This window comes from Rhinopithecus roxellana, chromosome 2 (assembly GCF_007565055.1).
Source record: "Rhinopithecus roxellana isolate Shanxi Qingling chromosome 2, ASM756505v1, whole genome shotgun sequence".
Lineage (NCBI taxonomy): Eukaryota > Metazoa > Chordata > Mammalia > Primates > Cercopithecidae > Rhinopithecus > Rhinopithecus roxellana.
The window spans coordinates 149,657,110-149,666,832 of NC_044550.1; positions in this window are offsets into that span (position 1 = coordinate 149,657,110).

Below are 9,723 nucleotides of genomic sequence, written 5' to 3' on the forward strand. Positions count from 1 at the left end.
AAAACTAGCCGGGCAAGGTGGCGGGCGCCTGTAGTCCCAGCTACTCGGGAGGCTGAGGCAGGAGAATGGCGTAAACCTGGGAGGCGGAGCTTGTAGCGAGCTGAGATCCAGCCACTGCACTCCAGCCCGGGCGACAGAGCGAGACTCCGTCTCAAAAAAAAAAAAAAAAAAAAAAAAAATACAAAAATTAGTGGAGAGTGGTGGCATGCACCCGTAGTCCAACTACACATGAGGCTGAGGTGGGAGGATTAAGGCTGCAGTGAGCTGAGATCATGCTGCTGCACTCCAGCCTGGATGACAGATTGAGACCCTGTAAAAAGAAAAAAAAAAAAAAAAAAAAAAGAACAATCCAGGACAAAACCAGCTGGGCAGAGAGTGTGCCTTTAGCTTGGACCCAGAAGCCCCATTTATGGTAAAAGGATCAGTTCCTCTGCCCAGTAGTCTAGAGTCCTTGAATGGCATGTGGGAGGGAATGAGGGTTCAGTGTACTTTTAAATGCAAATATGTTACCAGTATAATCTCCTTGAGTTTGCTTTTTCAACTGTGAAACAGGGATAGCAATATTCTACTAAATTTTTTAAAAGTACTTTGTAAATAGTCATAATAATTGCTACTGCTACCAAGTATTAACAGACAGGGTAAGGTTTACTTTGATGCCTGAGATAAGTCTTCACAAGAACGCAAAGCTCTAAGTTTTATTGTCAGGAGTCTCTTTTGGATACCCAGGGTCATATACCAAAACAATAATGCCCACCCTAGACTGAGAAAAACTGCACAGTGCCCTCTCTTTCCACCTTGTATCCTAGGTGTGCAGTTGCAGACACTGTTGGTTAGCTGGACCCATCATCATACCCAAGCCCCTTCTCTGTAGTCACGTTTCTTTCATGAGACTGTAAGGGCTGGGAACACTAAATCCTCTCTTTTCCATTCTCCCTTGAGGCTGTGTGGTCATGTGACACAGTCTATCCAATGAGGATCAGGCTGAAGGCTGGAGGTCAAAAAGCCTTTGGGGAAGGCTTTTGCATTTCTTGATAAAAGGGACTTAAGCAGCAGGTTCTGTTCTTTACTCCTTTCTTGCCTTGTACCATTTTTACTTGTTCATTGTAGAAACAGAAATAAGCAAAAAAAGAAAAGAAAGAAATGATAAAACCAACAAAACTCATAAAAATTACACATGATAGGGCTCCAAAAATTAGGGAGAGGGAAATCCCTGCCTAATGAAATTAATAAATGTTTAAAACACTGTAAAAAATTACCCATGATCCCACCACATAGAGGTAATGTCTTACTAATCTTAATATTATGCTGTATCGTATTGGGGGAAGTCATGTTTTCTATGCATAAATACACATGCAACAGGGAGAAGAAACTTAATTCAGAAACTAGTAGTAGACTGAACCATTGTTCTGAGAGGATGGAAGGATGCTTGCTAAGGAAAAAATTGGTTGTCTTGTTCAGGAAAACATCTTTTTTTTTTTTTTTTTGAGATGAAGTTTTGCTCTTGTTGCCCAGACTGGAGTGTAATGGCTCAATCTCGGCTCACTGCAACCTCCACCTCCCGGGTTTATGCAATTCTCCTGCCTCAGCCTCCCCAGTAGCTGGGATTATAGGCGCATGCCACCACACCCGGCTAATTTTTGTATTTTTAGTAGAGACGGGGTTTCACAGTGTTGGCCAGGCTGATCTTGAACTTCTGACCTCAGGTGACCTGTCCATCTCAGCCTCCCAAAGTGCTGGTATTATAGGCATGAGCCACCACGCCCAGCCTAGGAAAACATCTTAATAGTTTTGGGGGCTGTGAAATACAGGTCTAGAAGAAGAGCAAAAAAGAACTCAGTGGCTGTGCACAATAAAATAGCATTTGTCCCATGTAGATTCAGGTAAGATGACGTTTAGGATCCTTGGGCACTTGGAGAAAGGAGAGGTGGAGGAGAACGATTTGGTAAGGGAGGGCAGGCACAATGTCAGCTGACCCAGAAGAGCACCAGTGAGAGGCTGGTGGACTGGGCTTAGGAACTTTGAAATATCAAATGTTCTGTTTTCAATGACTATCTATACAGTGCTGTGCTTGCTGTCGCTGTGCTGTAACTGTTTTTTGCTGTCTTCAACCTTCCTGACAGCTCTGTCTCACCAAATGGCCTTGTACTGGTGAGGCTTTAGGGAGTGGGGAAGGATCTGCTTGAGCCAAGCTTGCAGCAGGCAGTAAACAGTGAAAGTGCTTGCTTCTGTCTGCCTCTTTTCTGGTAATAGCACCTTTAGATGTGGGGAATTACTTCTACTTTATGTGGTCCTGGTAGAGTCATTAATCACAGTGCCCCAGATTCCTCCCCCATGACAGACAGACCCAGGCTGGCCAATGACAGTGTCATATTCCTTGGCATACATGAACTGAACCAAGTATGGGCTCTTGACCTCACAGATTCAAGGGATCCTACTGCCTTTACTTCTGTAGTCACTCGGGCTATAGGCATGCACCACCATACCTGGCTAATTTTTTTTTTCTTGAGACAGGATCCCACTATGTTGCCTAGGCTGGGCCAAAGTCCTTTGCCACAATTGTTGCAATTGGACTTAGAGGGATGGTTCTATGTTGTCACCCTTCATGGAGAGTTGTGAAAATGGAGGGCTGGGGTTGCAGGTAGTCTTCGACTCGGCCTCATGGAGAAAGCTGTTCTGTAAAGGGAGGGAAGGAAGCCGGGCAGATGGGAATGAGAAAGTCTTGAGGCCTTGATTCCCACTCTTACCCAGCCTTCCTGGCTCTGTGAACTAGTGAATCCCTTTCTCGGTGTATCTGTCATTTGTAATAAAAAAAAGAGTCCTAATGGTAGACCAAATAAAGGAAGAGAGAAGTGCATGGAGGGAAGAATCGCAGCCCCTAGGGTAATTAAGAATATAGGGGAACTAGAGATTCATAGTAAGAGGTAACCAGAAGTAGCACTAGATTTTTCCCAGCCAACAGGAACTTGAGAAAAATTATTTTTACATACTAAAAGAAAAGAGAACCCCTGACAAGTGGATAATATATGGACTTCAAGGGGTTACATAATTTTTAAAACTATATACAAATGTACGGCAGATATGTTACCCTTTTTTTTTTCTTTTAAGAGATAAGGTCTCAGCTGGGCATGATGGTTCACGCCTGTAATCCCAGAACTTTGGGAGGCTGAGGGTGGGCATATCGCTTGAGCCCAGGAGTTTGAGACCAGCCTGGACAACAGTGAGACCTCATCTCTATCTCAAAATTTAAATTAAAAAACAAATAGAGACAGAATCTTGTTTTGTCACCCAGGCTACATAGACTATGGTGGTGCAATCATAGCTCGCTACAGCCTTGATCTCCCTGGCTCAAGGGATCCTCCTGCCTTAGCCTTCGGAGTAGCTGGTACCACAGGCACTTGCCACCACACATGGCTACTTTTTTTTCCTGACATGGATTTTCTTTATGTTACCCAAGCTGGCCACAAACTTCTGGGCTCAAGCAATCCTCCTGCCTCATCTCCCAAGGTGTTGGGATTACAGGTGTGAGCCACTGCACCTGGCCTGTTACCTTCTTGGAGGCTTTTTGCTACTCTCTCAACTCTTGCCCTCATGTGTAAACCTTGTTCCATATCTTCTATTGTCCACTGAAAAGTCCTTTAAAAACCTCATATCAACTGTTCAAATGTATCCTTGTCTCAATTCAATGCCAGAGTGACTAGTAACAATAGTGGTAATAATACAAATAATTTGAAACTTCACATTCTTTTCCCATGATGGACGTGCTAAGAGGTAGTGAAGAGGATACAAGTCAGGCAAGAATCTGGGACATCAGCCACTGCTTACATTGGCGAGGCAGGAGATAAGATTTTTTGGTTTTATGAAGCCTGGCATTATGAGCCTGGTGAGCTCTATAGAAACAATTATAGAAACAGAGGAGCAAAGGTTCCTAAAGACCCTCTCCTTTACCTTCACCAAGACAACTGTATCATTACAGATAGTGAGTACTGCTGCATGAGGAATGTGCTCCTGTAAACAAATTTCAATGTGGCTTCTTAGAAGAGTCTGCCAACTAAACTTAGAAAAACATAAGAAACACTGATTTGAATCTCAACTTATGTAACTCATCCAACTACTAAATGCAATGACAAACTGACTCATGGTTCATATGAATCATCCCTAGTGTTCCAGATTAGTAATGCAGAAGGCGTTTCTTTCTTCTTTCTTTCTTCTTCCAGATAGAAGCTCCCTCTTCCCACTCCTGTTAAAAAAAAAAAAAAAAAAAAAAAAAAAACTCTTTATATAGAAACTTGGCATTCTCTGGGAGTGAAGAAGGCAAGTGTCCTGGGATAGTGACCCTAAGAGGAAGAATCCTCAGGGGCATAGGAACTGTAATCCAGAGGCATAGTTTCATTTCATGTATTCATGTATGAAAAGGAGACCACACATGTGTATTTATGGAGCTAGAAGGGCAGGTTCAGGGAGAGAATTCTGGTTGTCCCCTAACCCTTCTTCCCTTCTTTCGGTAGTTTTATCTGGGAGATGGCTGCCTGTCTAAAGGCTAAGTTTTCTCGCCTATTTTATAGTTAGGTTTTTAGCCAGTCCCCAAGACGCCTCCAACAATCTCTGCCTCCTGGTATTCACACCTTTGCATAGTCCCTGCCCACACTGTGCCACAGAGTTGGTCTGTGTGACTAACACAATTAAGCAGAAATAATTCTAGGTCACTTCTGAGATTAGGTTCTAAAGGACACTAAGCTTTCTCTCTCTCTCTCTCTCTCTCTTCCCCCTGGAATTACTTGCTCTGGGAAAAGCCAGCTGCCATGTTGAGCAGCCCTACATGTTGAGAAGCTCATGTGGCGAAGAACAGAGGACTCCTGACAACAGCCAGTGAGGAGGTGAGCTCTGCCAACAACCATGTAAGTGAGCTTAGAAGTACATCCTCCAGCCCCTGCTGAGCCTTCAGATAACTGCAGTCCTTTAGCCACAACCACTCAGCTAAGCTGCTCTTGAAATTATTTGATATCATAAATGTTTGTTGTTTTAATCTGCTAAGTTTTGGGATAATTCATTATGCAGCAATAGATAACTAGAAAGTTAAGTAATATGTGCCACTTCAGGATCATGCCTCTAAAATGAGTAAGTATGCTCTCTTGTTTCTCCTTCCCACTTCCTAGAATGCAAGCATAGTAATGAGCCATCTTACCATCGAAGCCACATGGGTGCCAGCAACACCTTAGGGTTGGAGGACAGCCATGCAGAAAGAGCCTGAGTCTCTGTATTCATCAAATACTAGGTTTAGCTGCACTAACAAACAACTTCCAGTCTTAGTGTCTTCAAAGCAGCGGTTTATTTCCAACTCCCTCAAATCTGCAGCAGCTCTGGGCTTCTAGAGTTGCAGTTTGACAGTGACTACATTCTTCTTCCCAAGACAACAGCTTCTATCAGGAAGGCTCTCTACACAGCTACAGGTCTCTCCAGCTTTCGGTAACATCTTCCTCCCCTTGACCCTCCCTTTGACCCAAGCCTAGACGTGGTAACTGTTGTTAGTCCCAATGCTTCACTACCCCTTGTTGGTTTCCCTTAATATTCTTTGTATCTTTGTAGAGTTCCTTCATTAAACTGCCTTCAATTACCTCTGCCATCTATCTTCTGTCAATATCCTGACCAATCCAATCCTTCTTCCTCAAATGATAGCTACAGTAAAAACAGCCAATGACATAAGAAATGGAAAGACATGTAAGTCCCAAAGGATGATCTTTTAGATTATAAGCAGAGTGAACATGCACTAGCACCCAAGTCTCACAGTGCATAGAAAAGATATCCCCTTTGTTGTCATCATCAACAAAGTGAGAAGCAGTGGCATCTAAAATATTTGTGAATCTAGGCCAAATCATTCCAGTAAAAAGCTATTTGACCTACTTATTCCAAAATTAAAGCTTATTCCAAAATAAAGTATCACTGACATACCAACTTAATTCCTCAGCTGTGCTTCCACTGAGTTCAGGCAGAAAGTTCTGAATTACGGCATGAAGTTTGCCAGGTTTCTGTTTTGAACAAGTGTATTAGTCCATTCTCACACTGCTACAAAAGTACTACCTGAGACTGGGCAATTTATAAAGAAAACAGGTTTAATTGACTCACAATTCCACATGACTGAGGCCGCCTCAGGAAACTTACAATCATGGCGGAAGGCAAAGGGGAAGTGAAGACCTTCTTTACATTGGGGTAGATAAGAGAGCGCTAGCAAGAGTAGGGAAAACTGCCTTACCAAACCATCAGATCTCATGAGAACTCACTCACTATCATGACAACAGCATGGGGGAAACCACTTCCAGGATCCAATCACCTCCCACCTGGTTCCTCCCTCAACACCTGGGAATTACAATTCAAGATGAGATTTGAGAGGGGACACAAGGTTCAGGGAGGCTTCCAAAAATCTCCTCACTGGCCACAAAGTGTAGCTCACAGCCCAACTCATTGCATGGAGAAAAAAAAAAAAAAAAAATGAAAGAAAGAGGAGGAGAGAGAAGAGAGAGGGATGCTTATGAGGTTCACAGAAAGAAAGATAACTCTTGAAATGAGGAGACGCCTCTTCTACATTAAAAGCAAACAGACAAAAAGCCTCATTTGGAAGTCCTCCCTGAGGGGCCACAGGTAGGGGACCTAGAGAAGGATAACCTCATCCAGAATAGCGTGACTTTGCTCCAAACACACCAGCTCCCAACAGGGAATCTGAAGAGGCCAAAGGGGCAGCCAACAAGATAATGGAATATGATTGTTTATCACAAAGATGCCTAGGACAGAAATTCCTGTGGGATCAACCACACAGCTAGGAAGAAAATGAAAAAGTCAGATTCTTCATCCATTTATTGAAATATTCACCAAGGCTGGGCATGGTGGCTCATGCCTACAATCCCAGCACTTTGGGAGGCTGAGGCAGGTGGATCTCCAGAGCTTAGGAGTTGGAGACCAGCTTGGGAAACATGGAGAAACCCCATCTCTGCAAAAAAATGCAAAAGAAAAAAAAAATTAGCTGGCTGTGGTGGTGCACACCTGTGGTCCTGAGAGGTGACAGTGCTAGCAGCCCTCACTCTCAGCACCTCCTCGGCCTCGGCGTCCACTCTGGCGGCGCTTGAGGAGCCCTTCAGCCCACCAGGGCACCGTGGGAGCCCCTCTCTGGGCTAGCTGAGGCCAGAGCTGCCTCCCTCTACTCCCGGGGAGGTGTGGAGGGAGAGGCGTGGGCGGGAACCGGCGCTGCGCGGCCCGCATCCAGGCCAACGCGAGTTTCGGAGGGCGGGGGCGCGGCTCCGCGGGCCCCGCACACGGAGCGCGGGCCAGCGCCAGCGCCAGCGCCGGTGGCCCAGGGCAGTGAGGTACTTAGCACCCGGGCCAGCAGCTGCGGAGGTTGTGCCCGGTCCCCCAGCAGTGCCAGCCCACCGGCACTGCACTCAAATTCTCGCCAGGTTTAGCTGCCTCCCCGCGGAGCAGGGTTTGGGACCTGCAGCCCGCCATGTCTGAGCTCACCCCTGCAGTGGGGTCCCGCGCGGCCTGAGCCTCCCCGACGGGCGCAGCCCCCTGCTCCGTGGCGCCTGGTCCCATCCACTGCTCAGTGGCTGAGGAGTGCGGGTGCACAGCTGGGACTGCTGGGCAGCTCCACCTACAGCCCCAGGGCGGGCTCCACTGGGTGAAGCCGGCTGAGCTCCTGAGTCTGATGGAGACTTGGAGAACTTTTAAGTCTAGCTAGAGAATCGTAAATACACCAATCAGCACTCTGTGTCTAGCTCAGGGTTTGTAAATACACCAATCAGTACTCTGTGTCTAGCTCAAGGTTTGCAAATACACCAATCAGTACTCTGATTAGTTAGTATCTAGCTAACCTAGTGGGGACTTAGACTCCTATCTAGCACTCTGTCTCTAGCTCAAGGATTGTAAACGCACCAATCAGCACTGTGTCAAAGTGGTCCAATCAGCTCTCTGTAAAGCGGACCAATCGGCTCTCTGTAAAATAGACCAATCAGCTCTCTGTAAAATGAACCAATCAGTAGGATGTGGGTGGGGTCAGAGAAGGGAATAAAAGCAGGCTGCAGGAGCTAGCCAGCAGCAACCTGGTTAAGTCCTTTTCTATTTTGTGGAGGTGTGTTCTTTCTCTCTGCAGTGAATTCTGCGGATGGTCAGTCTTTGGGTCCATACTGCTTTTATGAGCTGTAACACTCACCAGGAAGGTCAGTAGCTTCACTCCTCATAGCGTGATCACAAACCCACTGGAAGGAAGATGCTCCAGACGCGTCTGAGCATTTGAAGGAACAAACTCCGTACACACCATCTTTAAGAACTGTAACACTCTGCAAGGGTCTGCGGGTTCGTTATTGAAGTCAGTGAGACCAAGAACCCACGAATTCCGGACACAGTCCCAGCTGCTGGGGAGGCTGAGGCGGGAGGATCACTTGAGCCCAAGAGGCAGATGTTGCAGTGAGTCGAGCTCATGCCGTTGTACTCTAACCTGGGTGACCGAGTGAGACCGCACCTCAAAGAAAAGAAAGAAAACATCAGCCATTCTAATTCACAACAAGCAATGAAAACAAAATCCAAAATCATGCATACTTGTTAGGATGCTTTTTGCTACAAGTGACTGAATAGTCAAGTGAAAGTGGCATATCAGGTTTTCTGTTTTTCTGTAGGCCATTCCAGGTTCAGTTAATCCAACAGCTTGAGTAGGCCAGAGCTCTCAGTCTTCCTTTCTGGAATTTTCTTCCCTTTCTCCGCATGGTCCAAAGATGATTGCTCCAATTCCAAGCATCGCATTCCACATGACATCATCCAAATACAGGAAAGGTCCTGGCTTAAATTTTCCGGCACCTCTCATTTTATCACAGAGGAAAAGCCTTTTCCCAGAAGCTCTTTAGCAGTCTTCCTTTCTGGAGTTGGACCACATGCCCACTCCATGCCTATAATTGGTGAAGACAATCAGCACTTGGAACAGACCGGCACATAGCAGGAGCTTATTACATATTTGTTGAATGAATGAAAGGTGACTTGGATTACCATGGTTGGCTTAGACCAATTATAGCTGATTTCCTAGAGCCCATTTTCGTAGAACACATTGTTGCTTAATGGCTGAAGAAAACTGGCATTTTCTTATCAAGGAGGAAGGAAGGAATGGCTATTGGGCAGTCAATAGTGTATGCCATATTATCCTATTTCTTAAAGCAGGGAACCAGAGCAACCCATTAAAAGGGCTTATTGTTTTCTAATGGTTACTTTGTAAAAGAAAATGTTTTGGGATTTAAACACATTGTTTATGCAAGGGGTATCTCATTAGCGAACAAGTTACACTATTCTAAAGAGAAATGAACATCTTTTTTTTTCTGCTCCAGTTTAGACATCAGTTCGCGTAGACATCATATTCCCCCTGCCTAAACCCCATCTGGGTTGGGTATCCTTCCTCCGTGTTATCATGCACTCTACCTCCCCACGTTACAGCAGTTACCACACTGGATTATTTCCACTTATTCTCTCCTGCAGTACAGGCTGTTCACCAAATCCTGTTTCCTTTTCTTCTGTGCTACCTTTCTTAATCCCGTTTGCAGTTAGGTGTGGCCATATGACTCAGTCTGGTCAATGGAATGTGAGTAAAGTAGTGTATACCACTTCCAAGCTTGGCCATAAAAACTACCCGTGCAGTCTCCTGGCTTTCTCTTTCTTAATCTGCTGGCTTAATGGAGAAGACTTTGTGGACATAAAAAA